Source organism: Taudactylus pleione, unplaced genomic scaffold (genome assembly GCF_031769625.1).
Source record: "Taudactylus pleione unplaced genomic scaffold, aTauple2 ptg000274l, whole genome shotgun sequence".
Taxonomy (NCBI): domain Eukaryota; kingdom Metazoa; phylum Chordata; class Amphibia; order Anura; family Myobatrachidae; genus Taudactylus; species Taudactylus pleione.
In genome coordinates this window covers 3410549-3425899 of record NW_028284676.1, presented here as the reverse complement: position 1 = coordinate 3425899, position 15351 = coordinate 3410549, and the positions used below count along the sequence as shown (strand labels likewise).

Here is a 15351-nt window from a genome sequence, read left to right as displayed (position 1 = left end):
CCATTTTGCGAATGGCCGCCCAAGTGCCAGTTTAGATAAACTCACACTTTAGTACATGTGGCGATATTACTATTAGCATCATGCGATTGCATCTTACACCATTTCTCATACACACATTAATACGCACAATTGCGCTGTTAACTAGTCGCATATTAGCGAATGCATAAGGTCCTGTATGAAAACGCCGAATATTAGCTTCATGCACACGCATCTGCCCCAAGTTAACTAGCATCTTTACATGAACCCCACATACTCACACACTACATATTCACATACAAGGTTCCATAAGCTTTAAGGTATAAGATTCAAGTATGCACATTTACTATAATTGCTATGAAATAAAGATTATTTCGTAACTAAGGTTTTATACATGATAAGTAAGCCATGTTTGGTATTGTACTGATGCGTACTCTCTCAACAGTATTCCGGTAACATCGATGTAGAGATCGCAGCATGCATTCTCAACTTATGGACCGCAGAGACTTCAAGCAACAAAATGTACATTATATGACCAACTGTTAGGATTTGCATGAGGCGGGAAACCAGAGACCACCAGTTGTTAGAGGCTGGACTGTGTCTATTTGAACCAACCTGTTAGATGCCTTGTAACATATGCCCTCTCCTTTAGGACCAATGGTATTAGCAACAAACTTCTCTATTGTGTTGTCTATCTCTGGGGGGTATAAATATGTGTGCTCTGACCCTGGGTTTCTAGTCTTCGTGCTGAATGCTGATTGACGAGGGGTTTCTTGCTGATGCCTACATCTGGTCCAGAAAGCGCTGCGTATGTATGACTTGTACTTGTATAATTCCATTGCGCTAAATTGTACTTAAGATCATAGCGTGTAACTGACTGTACTTTTACTTGAATAATACTTTGTGCTTTGGAACCACAGGTTCTAGGTCTGGAGTCTTTATTTACTGTATGACTGCGTACGCAAAATAGTGTCATCCTTAGAGGTTTATAGGCAGGATATCAGAAGGTATAGGCAGGGGTGTATAGAGGTTCGAAGGCAGTATTGTTAGTTGGGGGCTCGTAGTGAAGTCACTTACCCACTCACACAGCACATACGGTTATCGATATCTCAGCAAAGGGTGGAGTGGCCACATGCAGTGTTTACCTGCAACCGCTCGATGCTGAGAGATCGCTACCCGTTTTCGTGTGAGCCAGGGACACTGACTAGAATCCAGGGACAAGAGAGGAAAAAGTTTGTTTTCCTTTGTTGATAGAACCTAATATTTAAAGGGGTGCCGCAGTATTGAACACGCGGCTGAGTCGCAGTTTTGCGCACAGTAAAGACGCACTTTTGTGTATGCAGCTAAAGGTTGTCATATGGTTTTGTGGTAGTCGTATTATTGTGTATGCGACTGGTCGCACAATAGCGTATACGTACTTCCGGTTGTGCTGCCACGTGTTTAAACAAAGCCATTGAGTTTACATTATCAATTGTTGCTAAATATCTGGGTTAACGTGTATTTTTTCTGCGCAGGAAAAAAGTGTGTAACTCTGAGTGTTTGTTTAGGGTGTAACACGGGACCTAAATGTTAAGGGTATCATAGGACCCTTAAGTGCTAGGCGCAGGAGTTGGCCTAGTGACTCGGTAGCAGCTTACCATTTACTTTACACAAAGCAGGTGTATGGGTTGTTATTTTTGTTAGGGTTCGGCCCCCAGCGTGATTATAGCGTTCAGTAATCAATGTGTGTGATCTGTTAGGCTTATTTGAACACTATAATTGAACCGCATAATCTTGGCTAGATTGTGATTGTTAGCTGGTGGGAGAGTGGACGAAATCAACTGGAACACAAAGGGTACATTGGTGCCCCCTAGCAGTTGAAAAGTAGTCAAAAAGGGATTGCTGAGCGGAAGCGGCCTTTATGTCCATAGGTGAGTGGAAGCGTCTAGAGGTCCTCCATAAGGTTTGCGAATACGCCTTTTTTCCAAGACGTTCACAGGTAAGTGAAAGTATCTTAATTGTCTTTCACCAGTTTAAATCTTTATTGAAAAACGTAGGAGTTGTCTCAGAATGGGAGCCACACAAACAATAGAGATGTTAGACAATGATGTACTGCTAATGGAAGCTCCGCTTGGATCGGCCCGTCATATTATGCATACTAAGTACGGTACTTATGCAATAAGGTATTGCGATGTATGGTTTAAAATGACGATGAAGAGTGTTAGACCGTTTCCCAGGATTGGTAGTTTTGATAAAGATGTATTAGATAATGTCCGGGATCACATCAGTCTGATGCGCTCCAGAGAGAAAAAGGTCAAATATTATGAATGTTTAAAGTTGTGGCAGCATGAAGGGGATGCGTGGCTTAAAAATGTGCAAGCGACGCAAACTAGCGTTGTGAGCGCATTGCCAGAGAATACATCCGCGACGCTGAATTGCAATGCGGGCGAGCCGCAAAATGGCGTGCACGTGCAGCAAGGTAGCGTTGCGGAAGGTATTGGCAGCAGTTCACGCGCACCACCCCCACCTTACGTGGATGGAGGTGCAAGTACAGTTATCAAAAATACCCATAAAATGTAACAAGCAATTTGTACCCTCTCTTAAGCAACTATAAAGAAAATGTTCATGATGTGGATGATGAGCCTATTGTAATGTCTGCCATTTCCCATGCTGTACAAATGATAGATGCTACGCCCCGACTATCACGAGTGGTGCCGCATCTCCTTCAGTAACAGCAAGGGAAGTGCTAACACCCTCTGCACCCGTAGAGGAAGTTGTTAATACCATACATAGCAGCAACAGATTAAACCCCCAGCCAGGTAATACGGTCAAAGTAGCAGCGCTGCCAGTCTGCATCCCATTCGGACAATAACTGTTCCGAATGGAAATGCAGATGCGAACGTTGTAGTGCCCACGAGGGAAGTGGTAATGCATTGTCCTTGGACAAGAGCAGAACTAAATTCCATCATAAATGATTTCCCCTGATCCCAAAAAGGAATTAGCCAAATGTCAAAGATTTTTGAGGAATTTGGGTAGTTCTCATGAGCCAACTAATAAAGATTGGCGGGTGGTGTTAAGGGCCTGTTAACCACGCAATACCGACGTGACAAAATTTATCACGGATTGTGTTTTGGATGGTGACGTTCCCTTAACAGACCAAGTAAGCTAAGGTAACATTTCCCGCATTGTAACTCAATTGGGTATATATTTTCCGGTAGTAGTTAACTGGAACAAAATTTTCACCATAAAGCAAAAGGAGAGTGAATCTGCAGAAGAGTATTTCGACCGGGCTCTGCAGGCTATGACCCAGTACACTGGGATAGAAGATATTAAAGATAGCACTCACCACAGGGGAATGATAGTCACGGTACTCATGGACGGTCTTAAGTAAAAATTAAAGACTCGGGTTCAGACCTCACAACCTGGCTGGAGTCACAATAGATACACTCATAGAATCTGCCATAGAACATGATAAGAACATCTCAAAGAAGAGAAAGACCCAGAGCGAAAAACTAATGGCTGTCAGTATTCAAGCTCTGGAAGGAATGACGGTAACATCACAGCCAACAGACACACTTGCATCTACACACACACCTACACCTGAACAGGTCCTCACTAATCCCACACAACAGCAAACAAAGCTCTATTCTACTAACCCTACACAACCACAGGTCTCACACTACTCACAAACTTCATATCCCCCACAATACCCTTATCCTCCATATCCCTACCCATATCCACCACCTTTTCCCCCTGCTCAAACCTCACAACAACCCGTGTCTTCATCCGATCCACAAACATGTTTTAATTGTAACCAGCCAGGACATTTAATTGAAAACTGCAGAGTAAAAAGGGTAGGACCCCCAAACCAGAGAGTACCTGGATATCCCCACAAGGGATATGCACAGAGAACAGCAAATGTCCAGCAGGCACCAGCTTCAATTGTGGCCGTTAATGCTTTATTGGAGAATGGTAGCCAACGCTAGGGATCAGGTCATACCTGTAGTCTACAGATAGTCAGGTTAACGGGAAGTACTAGGGAAGAACCGGTCATGATGGTTGATGTAGCTGGTACTGAATATCCTTTTCTTGTAGACACAGGGGCGACCAGGTCAGTGATAAAATCTCCCGTTAATTTACCGGTGACCAATGAGACAGTACCAACAATGGGTGTAACAGGTAAAGTGGAACATTATCCTTTAACAAAGTCCACAGAGGTTACTATTGGGCCGTTGCATACCAAGCATTCTTTTCTTTTGGCTGCTGTGGCTCCTACTAACCTGCTGGGCAGAGACTTGTTATGTAAGATGGGATGTGTTATATATTGCACCCCTGAAGGTGTATTTTTAGATATCCCTGAGAGAGTTGCGCACGAGGTGCGGGATATGTTGGACACTCCCCAAAGGATAATGTATCACTCTACCAGTTTAAATGAAAATCCATCCCAGGTAGATCAAATGTTGTCCCAAATTCCAGATTCCCTTTGGACTAAGGATGGACAGGACACTGGATTAATGGCAAACGTAAGCCCCGTAACGGTAAATTTAAAACACGGTAGGTAAGCTATAAAATTCCCCAGTATCCACTAAAACAGGAGGTAGAATTAGGGGTTTTTCCAATAATTGAGCGACTATTGCAACAGGGAATTTTAGTCCGTACAGCTAGTGTAGCCAACAGTCCCATCTTTCCACTGAAAAAGAGTGGTGGGAGGGGTTATAGGCTGGTACCAGACCTTAGAGGTGTTAATAAGGTCGTAGAGAGCCAATTCCCCATAGTGCCCAATCCAGCTGTTATCCTGATGCAGATCCCACCAAATGCAACCCATTTCACTGTCATTGACCTCTGTTCTGCTTTCTTCTCTGTGCCTCTCCACCCTGACTGTCAGTACCTATTTGCATTTACATACAGAAGTGAACAATATACATGGACACGGTTGCCCCAAGGTTTCATAGACAGCCCCAGTATCTTTTCCCAGGCATTGCACGACTGTTTACAATCTTTTCAACCTGCCAATGGATCTGTTCTAATTCAATATGTGGATGATTTATTGCTGTGTTCTGATTCGTTTATGTCATGTTTGAATGATACTAAACTTTTGTTGCTTCATCTCTCGCATATAGGACACAAGGTGGCTAAGGACAAACTACAGCCATGCCAATCCAGAGTAAAATATTTGGGACACTGCCTAACCCAGGGGTTAAGACATCTCACAAATGATAGAATCCAGGCCATACAGAATATGACACTGCCACAGAATCAACAGCAAATTCGTACCTTCTTGGGAATGTGTGGATATTGTAGAATGTGGATCCCAGGTTTTTCTATTTTGGCCTTGCCTTTACAGGACTTAGGGCCTCATTTAGAGGCGGTCGGAGGATGCAAGCGGTCGCTCAGAAACTGGGCGGCCGCTTGCATCCTGACCGCCCACCTCTATTTCGGTCATTAGGCTCTAACGACCACTAGGCTGATGGTCGCGATGGTCTCTTACGACGAGACCCTAGGGTAGGGTCTCACTTGTCGTAAGCCCCGGAGAGCTCCTGGCTCTGTCAGAGCCGGAAGCTCTCCACTGACATCACTAGTGATGTCAGTGGGGCCTCCCCCAAAAGGTAGGCGTTCCCATGGGAACGCCTCCATTTTGGCTGCCACCCCCCCGGCCCACCTTCCAAACAGGGCGAGCTGTCAATCAACATCAACAGCTCGCCCCCTTTGGAAAGAGACCCGCTACGACCGGTGCTGTCGGTCGTAGCGGGTCTCACGCATGCGCACGAAGGAGCCGGCTCCCTCGTGAACATGCGCACTTGACAAACATTGAGGCGGCCATGCGGTCGTAGACCGTATGGCCGCCTCTGAATGAAGGCCTTAATTTGTTTCTCAAAGCCCGATCGTGTCATACACACGGAGGAATCAGAGCAGGCTTTCCTTAATCTTAAGGATAGTCTGACAAAAGCACCTGCATTGGGAATACCTGATTATGAAAAACCTTTTGATTTGTATTGTACAGAAGCCGATGGTTGTGCTGCAGGTGTCCTTACACAAAAACATGGTGATGCCAGTAGGCAGTAGCATACTACTGTGCCCAATTGGACACTGTGGCGAGATCACTCCCCACCTGTTTGAGAAGTGTAGCAGCTACCACTCTATTGGTGAGTAAAAGTGAGGATGTAGTATTGGGTCATGATATGATTGTATACACTCCCAACGCTGTATCTGCTCTGCTGAATTCTGCTCAAACCAGACACGTCTCTTCAGCTAGGTTTACAAAATGGGAACTAGCTCTAATCGCACCTGCAAACATCACTGTTAAACATTGCAGCACGCTGAATACAGCAATGTATTTACCATATGTACAACATGATGTACAAAGGGTGGAAGGAGACGATTTACTGGCGGTGGGTGAGTTCAGCGGACATAATGATACACACGATTGTATGGAATATCTGAATCTGACCTTTGCTGCTAGACCTGACATACACGACACACCTTTAGAGAATGTAGATGTGACTATTTACACAGATGGGAGTTGTCATAGACAAACAGACACAGGTGAATTATGTACAGGTTATGCTGTTGTAAATGACACAGACATCATAGAAGATAAACCTCTTGGTCCTCCTCACTCAGCCCAGGTGGCAGAGTTAGTAGCACTAACTAGAGCGTGTGAACTGGCAGCAGGCAAATCTGCCAACATTTACACTGACTCGAGGTACGCATTCGGGGTGGTGCACAATTTCGGGGCTCTATGGCGTCTGAGAAATTTTATGACAGCAGCAGGCACACCAGTTGCACATTCCCGACACATAAAACATCTTTTAGAAGCAATCCAACTGCCCAAAGCGGTGGCAGTAATCAAGTGTAAAGCCCATACATGTGAGGATGATCCGGTGTCACTGGGCAATAACAGAGCCGATGAAGCTGCAAAATGGGCAGCAGAGTTAAAAATGTTTTCTCCAACTGAAAAAATTATGTCTTTCCAAACAATTGATATGCTGAAATTAATTGAAATGCAAAATTTGTGTTCAATTCAGGAAAAGTCCATATGGAAGTCCAAGGGATGTGGGCAAGAGTCCTCCGGGCTCTGGAGGGACGGACAAGGTAAGCCACTAGCCCCCAAGGCATATTACCCCAGCCTGGCTGAGGCAGCACACGGTCTGACTCATCCGGGAAAGCAAGGTATGTGCAAGTTGGTGAGAGCATACTGGTGCGCACCAGGTTTTTCTTCACAAGCAGAAACGATAGCAATGTCCTGTCTGACCTGCTTGAGGAAGAACATAGGGAAAGCGATCCCTACTGAACCGTCCCACATTCCACTGACTGATGGACCTTTCCAGGTGATACAAATTGATTTCATCCAATTACCACCCTGCAGGAATCTTAAGTATGTATTAGTGTGCACTGACGTATTTTCTAATTGGGTTGAGGCCTACCCAGCGGCCACTAATACTGCTGCGTTTACTGCCAAGAAAATAGTTCAGGAATTTGTATGCAGGTACAGTATCCCTAAAATCATTGAGAGTGACAGCGGTACTCATTTCACAGGTGATGTTTTTCAAAATATGTGTAAGCTGATGGGTATTAATAGTCGACTTCACACCCCCTACCGACCGCAAGCCAGTGCCAAGGTAGAGAGGATAAACGGGACTATTAAAAATAAGTTAAGTAAAATCACGGCAGAGACTGGACTAGGATGGCCAGAAGCGTTACCTTTGGTCCTACATAGCATAAGGACCACTCCTAGACCCCCTCTAAATCTGTCCCCATTTGAAATACTGTTTCAGAAGACAACCTCATTTGATTATAAGTCCACAGGAAGACTTGAAAGGTAAAAATTAGGTAACTGTAAAGTATCTTATATCAATGAGTAAGCAGTTAAAACAACAGCAGCAGAAACTGAAATTGTTGTCCAATGATATGCCTGAAACTAACTGTCATGATGTTGAACCAGGAGAATATGTTATGATCAGAAATTTCTTGCGTTCAGGTTGTTTGACTGATCGGTGGGAAGGTCCGTACCAGGTGCTGCTGACAAGTACTACATCTTTGAAGGTGGCTGAGAGAGATACCTGGGTCCATTCCACTCACTGCAAAAAGGTCAACCAACCGGTGGAGAAACGAGTCGGAGACAAGGCTGATAGCGTGGACCTGTCGCTCGTGAGCTTGTTCCGGGAGGATTGAAAAGGTCGTAGTGAGATGCCTGAACTAAAAGAAATCTGCAGGTCTTGTTGTGGCAATGGACGGGCCTGCTGTGTTCATTTCATGTTCTCTTTTAGAGTGTTCACCATCCTGGTCAGTTCGGGAATGTCCGGTTTCTGTGAAGGGGGACCGATTGTGGAGAGTGGAGTTGATGGCAGTGCTGATGGAGTGGAGTCAGAAGGAGTGCAATGCCAATTAGGGGAGTGTCTGACCAATCTTAGTACTGTTATTGTTAAGAGAGCTGTTATTCCGGATACTCGGTGATGGTGTGGAGGTTTATCGTCTGAAGATTCCTGTATTTGTGAGCTTTGTGGGTCCCTAGTTGATGAGAATTGTATCCAATGGTGCCAGCCTAAATATAACCCATACTGGGGTGGGTATCCTTTAGAGGATTATCATAGCATGATAGGCAATGTGTTAAATCAAACTGATTGCTGGGTGTGTTCACATGTGCCACAGGAACAGCATAATGTAGGGTTGGTGCCACTTCCGCTGAATATCACAGATATTTTAGAATTACAGAAAGGGAAGACATTGGATGGAAAATTCCACTCATCCAAACCACCTCATTTCAAACTCTATCAATTCCAAGTAGATAGATCACTTTTGTGTTTAAACATAACCAACCCCAATAAACCCGGGAGTTGGGAAGTGGCAGGGAATAATCAGACGATGACCTTCTCGCAAAGAGCTGATAATGAGTCCATAAACCATGATCTGATGCTCAATTAAATCTAGTGGGAGACATTTTAGGTACCGGTATACATTGATTTCCACCAAAGAAATTATTGGTAAGGTGCCAGATGGTTATTGTGCTAAAATAATACAGCCAGAGACTTGCATGTACTAGATGGAAGACCCAGAAATAGGATTGTTTGCAAGGGAAATGTGCTTAATGATAATGATGCATACCATTCCTTATGTTCTCCCTGATAATGTATATTTTATGTTATGTTCGGTTGAGGGACAAGGGAGAAGTCAGGGAAGATGGGGAAAAAAAAAGGAAAAATAGGTAAGGGGTAAGACACCGCACAGAGAGATGGTATATTATTATTAGAAAAAAGCAATTGATGTATAGCCGATGTACTGAAAGAGGGTGCTCCCTAGGAGCTGTTAATCATAGAAAAAAAGGGGGAAAGAAGAAAGTACTCCTCTTTTGTGGGGCACACCTCTTATATTAATATTTAACTTTTATTGTATTTCATTTAAAAGTATATGATATAATCACAGTATTGTGAAAGCATACAAGTTCAGTAAACAAAATATCATTTGGTGAGATAGTGTTGGTATTCAATGTAGGTATTATTGATATCTCACATTGAATATAATCAAAACACCTCAAAAAAACATAAGACAAAAATGAATTAATTAAATAAAAATTATAATGGCTAGAAAAATAATTAATAACTCATATATATATTAAAGATATTGAATATTGACAAATTGACTATATTTAGACGTTAGAACAAATATCCTCCAGTGATGTACCAGAGAAATGAGATATAGTAAATTGACAGTGAGATATGATTTCTGTCCAAAAAAGGTGTTATAACAGTTAGTAAATCTAAACTTGATCTATTGAGTGAAATCTGTCAATTATTGATATACACATCCTCAACTGTATAAGGGACATGAAAAGGCATATATCAAATAGGAAAAACAGTACTTAATTGAAAAAAGAAAAAACATGTTGGTAAGTGATTTATATATGCCAAAGAAAGGGGCATATATCGGCGAACATATAGGTGTAAATAGGAAAATATATAAGTGAAAAAAACACACAATTTCAAAATTAGCACCTTGAACCAGACCTGTTGTCCTAAATTCATTCATTGGGTGAGGCGTCCCTCGTTAGACTGGGAGATTGGTTTTTCAGGTAAGTATTGCTGTAATAATGTGTCTAATACAGAGTGAAAAGCAGTATCCGTGCATTTAGATACACTAGGATCTGCTTTCTCCAGTCTTATGAAAATACCAGACTGGAGATGAGAGTCCCTGTGTAATGGCACAGTTAAGAATCATAAGACTGCTTCTGCTGCTAGCTCTGGTTCACAGCTTTGCCCTGTTGCTAAGCATTGCAGGGTATTAGCATGGATCCTAAGCTAGTGAGAGAGCAGTGAAAATAAGAACAAAGTTCCTGATAGTTGTATGTTGTAAGTCCCAGTGGACACAGGTCTGGTGGTGCGGGGGTCCTCTGTGCGCACAGAGGTACCCGTGGAGCAGTGCCTGACGCGCGTTTCGCCGGGGGCTTTCTCACAGGAAGCTCACAATGCATTCATTATGGCTGGGTTTAATACTCATAACAGCATTTCATTGGTCCTGTTGGTTTGATTGATTGGTAAACTCCCAATCCGTTTGTTGGTGGGAGGTTCTTCCATTAGTTTTTGATCGTCTGTTCTCTATGTCATATTCATCATGCGACTGACTAGGCCTGTGGCCTCATGGGAGATGTAGTTTTAATCTAACTCCATTGTCAGTCTAGTATACGCATTTATGTGTATAATCTATTGCCACATAAAGCGTTTCTGTTTTTATCCTGTCTATTATTGTTCATGCTTGAGCTATCAGAGATTTATAGTGGTAATCTTAAAGACTATATATGTATATGGGTGTGTAGTCTATTTTCTATGTGGTCCCAGTCATGTGACTGTGTAGCTGCTTGGGAAATGTAGTTTTAGTATTAACAATACTCTTTCTATCTATGTTGCACAAACCATACGTTCGTCTATTGCTACATAGGAAAGAGCCTAACTTTTTTAACCCTACATGATACTGGTCATCTGTTCACTTTCATGATCAAAAGAGTTCAATGACATGCAGCTGTCTGTCACATATGACAGGTAGTTCTGTCAGGCTGACTTAATGAAGGTATGTCTGTCACATATGACAAGTAGTTCTGTCAAGCTGACTTGGTGAAAGTATAGCACCGCAATTCGTAGCTGCATACGGAGCGTGATTGACATCAAATTACTCCCTAAGCTATGCCGATCATGTAGTATATGTTGACATTATCCCTCATAAAGATTATATGTAGCTCTCAGTCACATGACCGTTTTTTGCATAAGAAAACTTCAATCTCCATATATCCTATTCTATCTACCATATACACCATGTGACCCTTCATGGCCCCATGGGAAATGTAGTTTTTGGCAAACGTATTTTTGGCATGATATTTAATCATGATTTAGTATATTTGGTTTATCTTGTCCTGATTTCAATGACTGATATTTAAAAATGAATAATAAGTGAAGGTGGGAAGGAAATGAGAATCTACAGCATAGTTTGTTGTATTAACATCTTCCCCTTGTGAATCGGTGATGATGATTACATGAGTACAGAAAAATGGAGAACTGGAAAAGTATATACCCTATCATTACAATGTATATATGTGTACCTCTATGTGTCCACACATACAGACGTCCCTGTACACAGGTATGCATACCGGCACATATAGGACTCTGTCCAAGAGGCTATTCAATGTACAAATAATTAGTTAAGTGTTTTTAATGCTATACCCATTATGACTAAAGAATTACATATAAAAAAGGAAATATATATGACAGATAATGTGTATAGATATTTAGCAGGTGCCATGTGAGAAGTGATTTTCTTTGCAGATGATGAAATGAGTGATTAATCAATGGCTCTAACAGAATAAAGTGTAGATTTAATATATAGTGTATAATGTGTGATAAGGTGTGTAGTTTGACATAAAAAAATATAAGGTATAGATCAATATATTGTTATATTACTCGTGTTCAGTGATTGATGTTATAATCAAGTGTTATGGTTGATAATGGGTAAGTTGGATGTGCCTAAAAAGATTGTGTTAAAATAATTTGTTGGATGTGACATAACATGAATATAAAAAGTGAAGGTGTATAATGTGCAATAAAAGGACCTTCCTTTAATACCCTTATATACTTATAGTGGATAAAATTAGAAAAAGGTTATTATTGAAAAATATCAAAATATCTTACTAATAATTTATTTATGCTAAGGTAGGTATAACTATTTCTTTTGTAGTCATATTGAGTCTATCTGTTCAGGAAGGGACTATAATTTATGATCTCATTGAGACCATATGGGCTCATGCTGCCCAATTTGAAGGTCCACTCGCATTCTTTTTTGAGGAGCTCTTTCATAAGATCTCCTCCTCTGATGTTCAATTGGACCTTTTCTAAGCCAAAGGCTCGAAGTTCCTTCCATGAGCCATTGTGATATTGATGAAAGTGTTTGGCCACAGTGGTTATTTTTTTCATTTTTTGCAGATCTTCGGCTGCATGCTTGATGTTTCCTATATGTTCTAGAATGCGTTGTTTCATAGGGCATATGGTAATGCCCACATATCTTTTAAGGCATGTGCATTCTAGACAATATACTACTCCTACTGTGCTGCAATTAATAAATTGTCGAATTGAATGTTTTTTGCCAAAACGATCTGTTATCATCATGCATTTCTTCATGTTGGCACATGCTTTGCAATGGCTGCATGGAAAAGATCCACTTATTGTTGGATTCTTCCTGTTTTTTGTAGAGTAATGGCTGTGTACAATCATATCCTTCAAGTTGCGGGCTCTTCTCCAGCTCATGTCCACTTTGGAATTTAGTTGTTTTGCAAATCTATGTCCAAAAGTAGGATGTGCCAATGTTCTTGGAGTATGGATTTTATTTCTTTCCATTCATTACAAAAGTTCCCAATGAACCGTATCTTTTCCTGTTTATTATCCTCCTTTTGTTGATTTTGGGGAAAGATCAATCCATCCCTATTCATTCTTGATACGGTATGCCTGGCTTTCTTAATGCACCTCTTGCTGTAACCTCTTTGTTGTAACCGAATTGTTAAATCTTCACATTGAGTTCTATATGTGACATTGTCAGAACAGTTCCTTCGTAACCTAAGGAATTCCCCTTTAGGGATATTCTGGATAGTTGGAGGAAAGTGATGACTTTCTTGATGAAGGAGACTGTTAGTGGCTGTAGGTTTTCTGTGGAGATCCGATGTTATATTTCTCTGATCATCCACACTTATTCTTAGATCCAAGAAGGTGATAGTTTTGGCATCAATCTCATAGGTGAACTTAAGATTTAGATGATTGTTGTTAAGTTTCTCCATAAATTCCTGAAATTTGCCTGTGGTTCCATTCCATATTATTAGAATGTCATCAATATAGCGGATCCACAGGGGGGCCAGCATGGTATATTCTTCATTCTCATCATTGAAGACATGTGTGCGCTCCCACCAGCCCAAAAAGAGGTTGGCATATGTGGGAGCGCAAGCGGCTCCCATGGCCATTCCTCTAACTTGGAGGTAAAATTTGTCATTAAACACAAAATAATTTTTATTGAGCACAAAGTTGAGAAGTTCCAAGATAAAGTCTTGGAATTCTGACCTTCCCTCCATGTCTAAATAGAATTTAATGGCTTCCATTCCTTGTTCATGTTTTATGCTGGTGTAGAGAGATTCTACATCTACACTAGCTAGCATGGCATTATCGTCAAGTTTTAAATCATTGATTTTTCTCAGGACATCTGATGTGTCTTGGACATAGGAGGGTAGGTTGGTCACATGGTGCCTTAAATGTGTGTCTACAAATTTACTGGCTTGTTCCAGAAGCCCCCCTATACCCGACACTATTGGCCTTCCTGGAGGTTCTATTTGATTTTTATGTACCTTAGGTACAAGATAAAAGGTTGGTATTTTGGGATGTAACACTTGGAGAAATTCATACTCATGTTTGTTGATAATACCCTCTGCTTTTGCTTGATTAATGATCCTATTATATAAGATCATAAAGTTGTCTGTTGGGTTGAAAATGATCTGATGGTAACAATGTTTATCCCCAAGTTGTCTGTATGCCTCCTTTAGATATAATTCTAGAGGCCAAATGACTACATTTCCACCCTTGTCTGATGGCTTTATGATGACATCTGGCCATTCTTGAATTTCTTTTAAAGCTTTTTGATCTTCCTTACTTAGATTCTGGTGACTGGATTGTCTGTATTTTCCCTTGTTTCTACTGATCAATTCATCCAAGTCTCTGGACACAAGGTTCATAAATATTCTGACCTCTGGGCAAATATTTTCTTGGGGATAAAAAGATAACTTACGTTTGCAGAGAGGTCTGGATTTTCTTATTGAGTCATCATATTCTTGGGAATCCTCACAAAGTTCTTCTAACATTTCCAGGGCTTCTTGTTCTTCCATCGTGAGTGCTGTAGTTAATTCTAAATTCTCCTCCCTTTTGTTGATGTCTTTGGATAGCCATCTATCCATTAACAGTGGTTCAGAGGGATAATTTGGGGATTCCACACTATTTGTGACCTCCTGTGCATTGTCATTATTTAGTTGTTTGTAGTTGGCTTCTTTTGATGTATTGGAGAAGAATTTGGTGAGGAGCAATTTTCTTCCAAACAGATTAAGGTCTTTTTCCCACTTGAAGCGATTGAATGTATTAGTAGGAGAGAATGTTAGCCCTTTTGTTAACACATTGATATGATCCTTGGAGAGTACTATATTGGAGAGGTTAATAATCTGCAGGTTGTTTGTCATGTTTATTTTCTCCTGCTGGTCCGTTGGGATTGACGTTGTGGTTGTGGAGCCTCCCATGATCTCTCTTCTCTTTCTCTTCTTCCCCCTCCTCGTGTGTTTCCTCTGGGCGTTCGATACCTCCCTCTTGCTCCTGGGGGACTCCCTAAAAAAGAGGAGGATAGATACCCTGTTCCTCTGGAAGTTGATTCTATTATGTCCTCTGTTCCGGAGGATTCCGCATCTGATGAGGTGTATTGGTAGTTGTATGGTTTAGTCTGTTCCTTATTCGTTTTACGATGCCATTTAAAGATCTTTCCACTGGCAAAATCTCTTTTATCTCGTGTGAATTTTTGTTTCTTGCGATCTATAATAGTTTGCTCATATTCATGTAATTAGCATAAATAAATTATTAGTAAGATATTTTGATATTTTTCAATAATAACCTTTTTCTAATTTTATCCACTATAAGTATATAAGGGTAATAAAGGAAGGTCCTTTTATTGCACATTATACACCTTCACTTTTTAGATTCATGTTTTGTCACATCCAACAAATTATTTTAACACAATCTTTTTAGGCACATCCAACTTACCCATTATCAACCATAACACTTGATTATAACATCAATCACTGAACACGAGTAATATAACAATATATTGATCTATACCTTATAT

General features: G+C 41.1%; 1 protein-coding gene across 1 annotated transcript in view; it reads right to left on the bottom strand.

Annotated features, from left to right (window-relative positions):
• The window catches only part of LOC148513691 (uncharacterized), a 120956-nt gene that overhangs the window by 74867 nt on the left and 30738 nt on the right, over positions 1-15351 (bottom strand). The gene's annotated exons all lie outside the window — the stretch shown is intronic.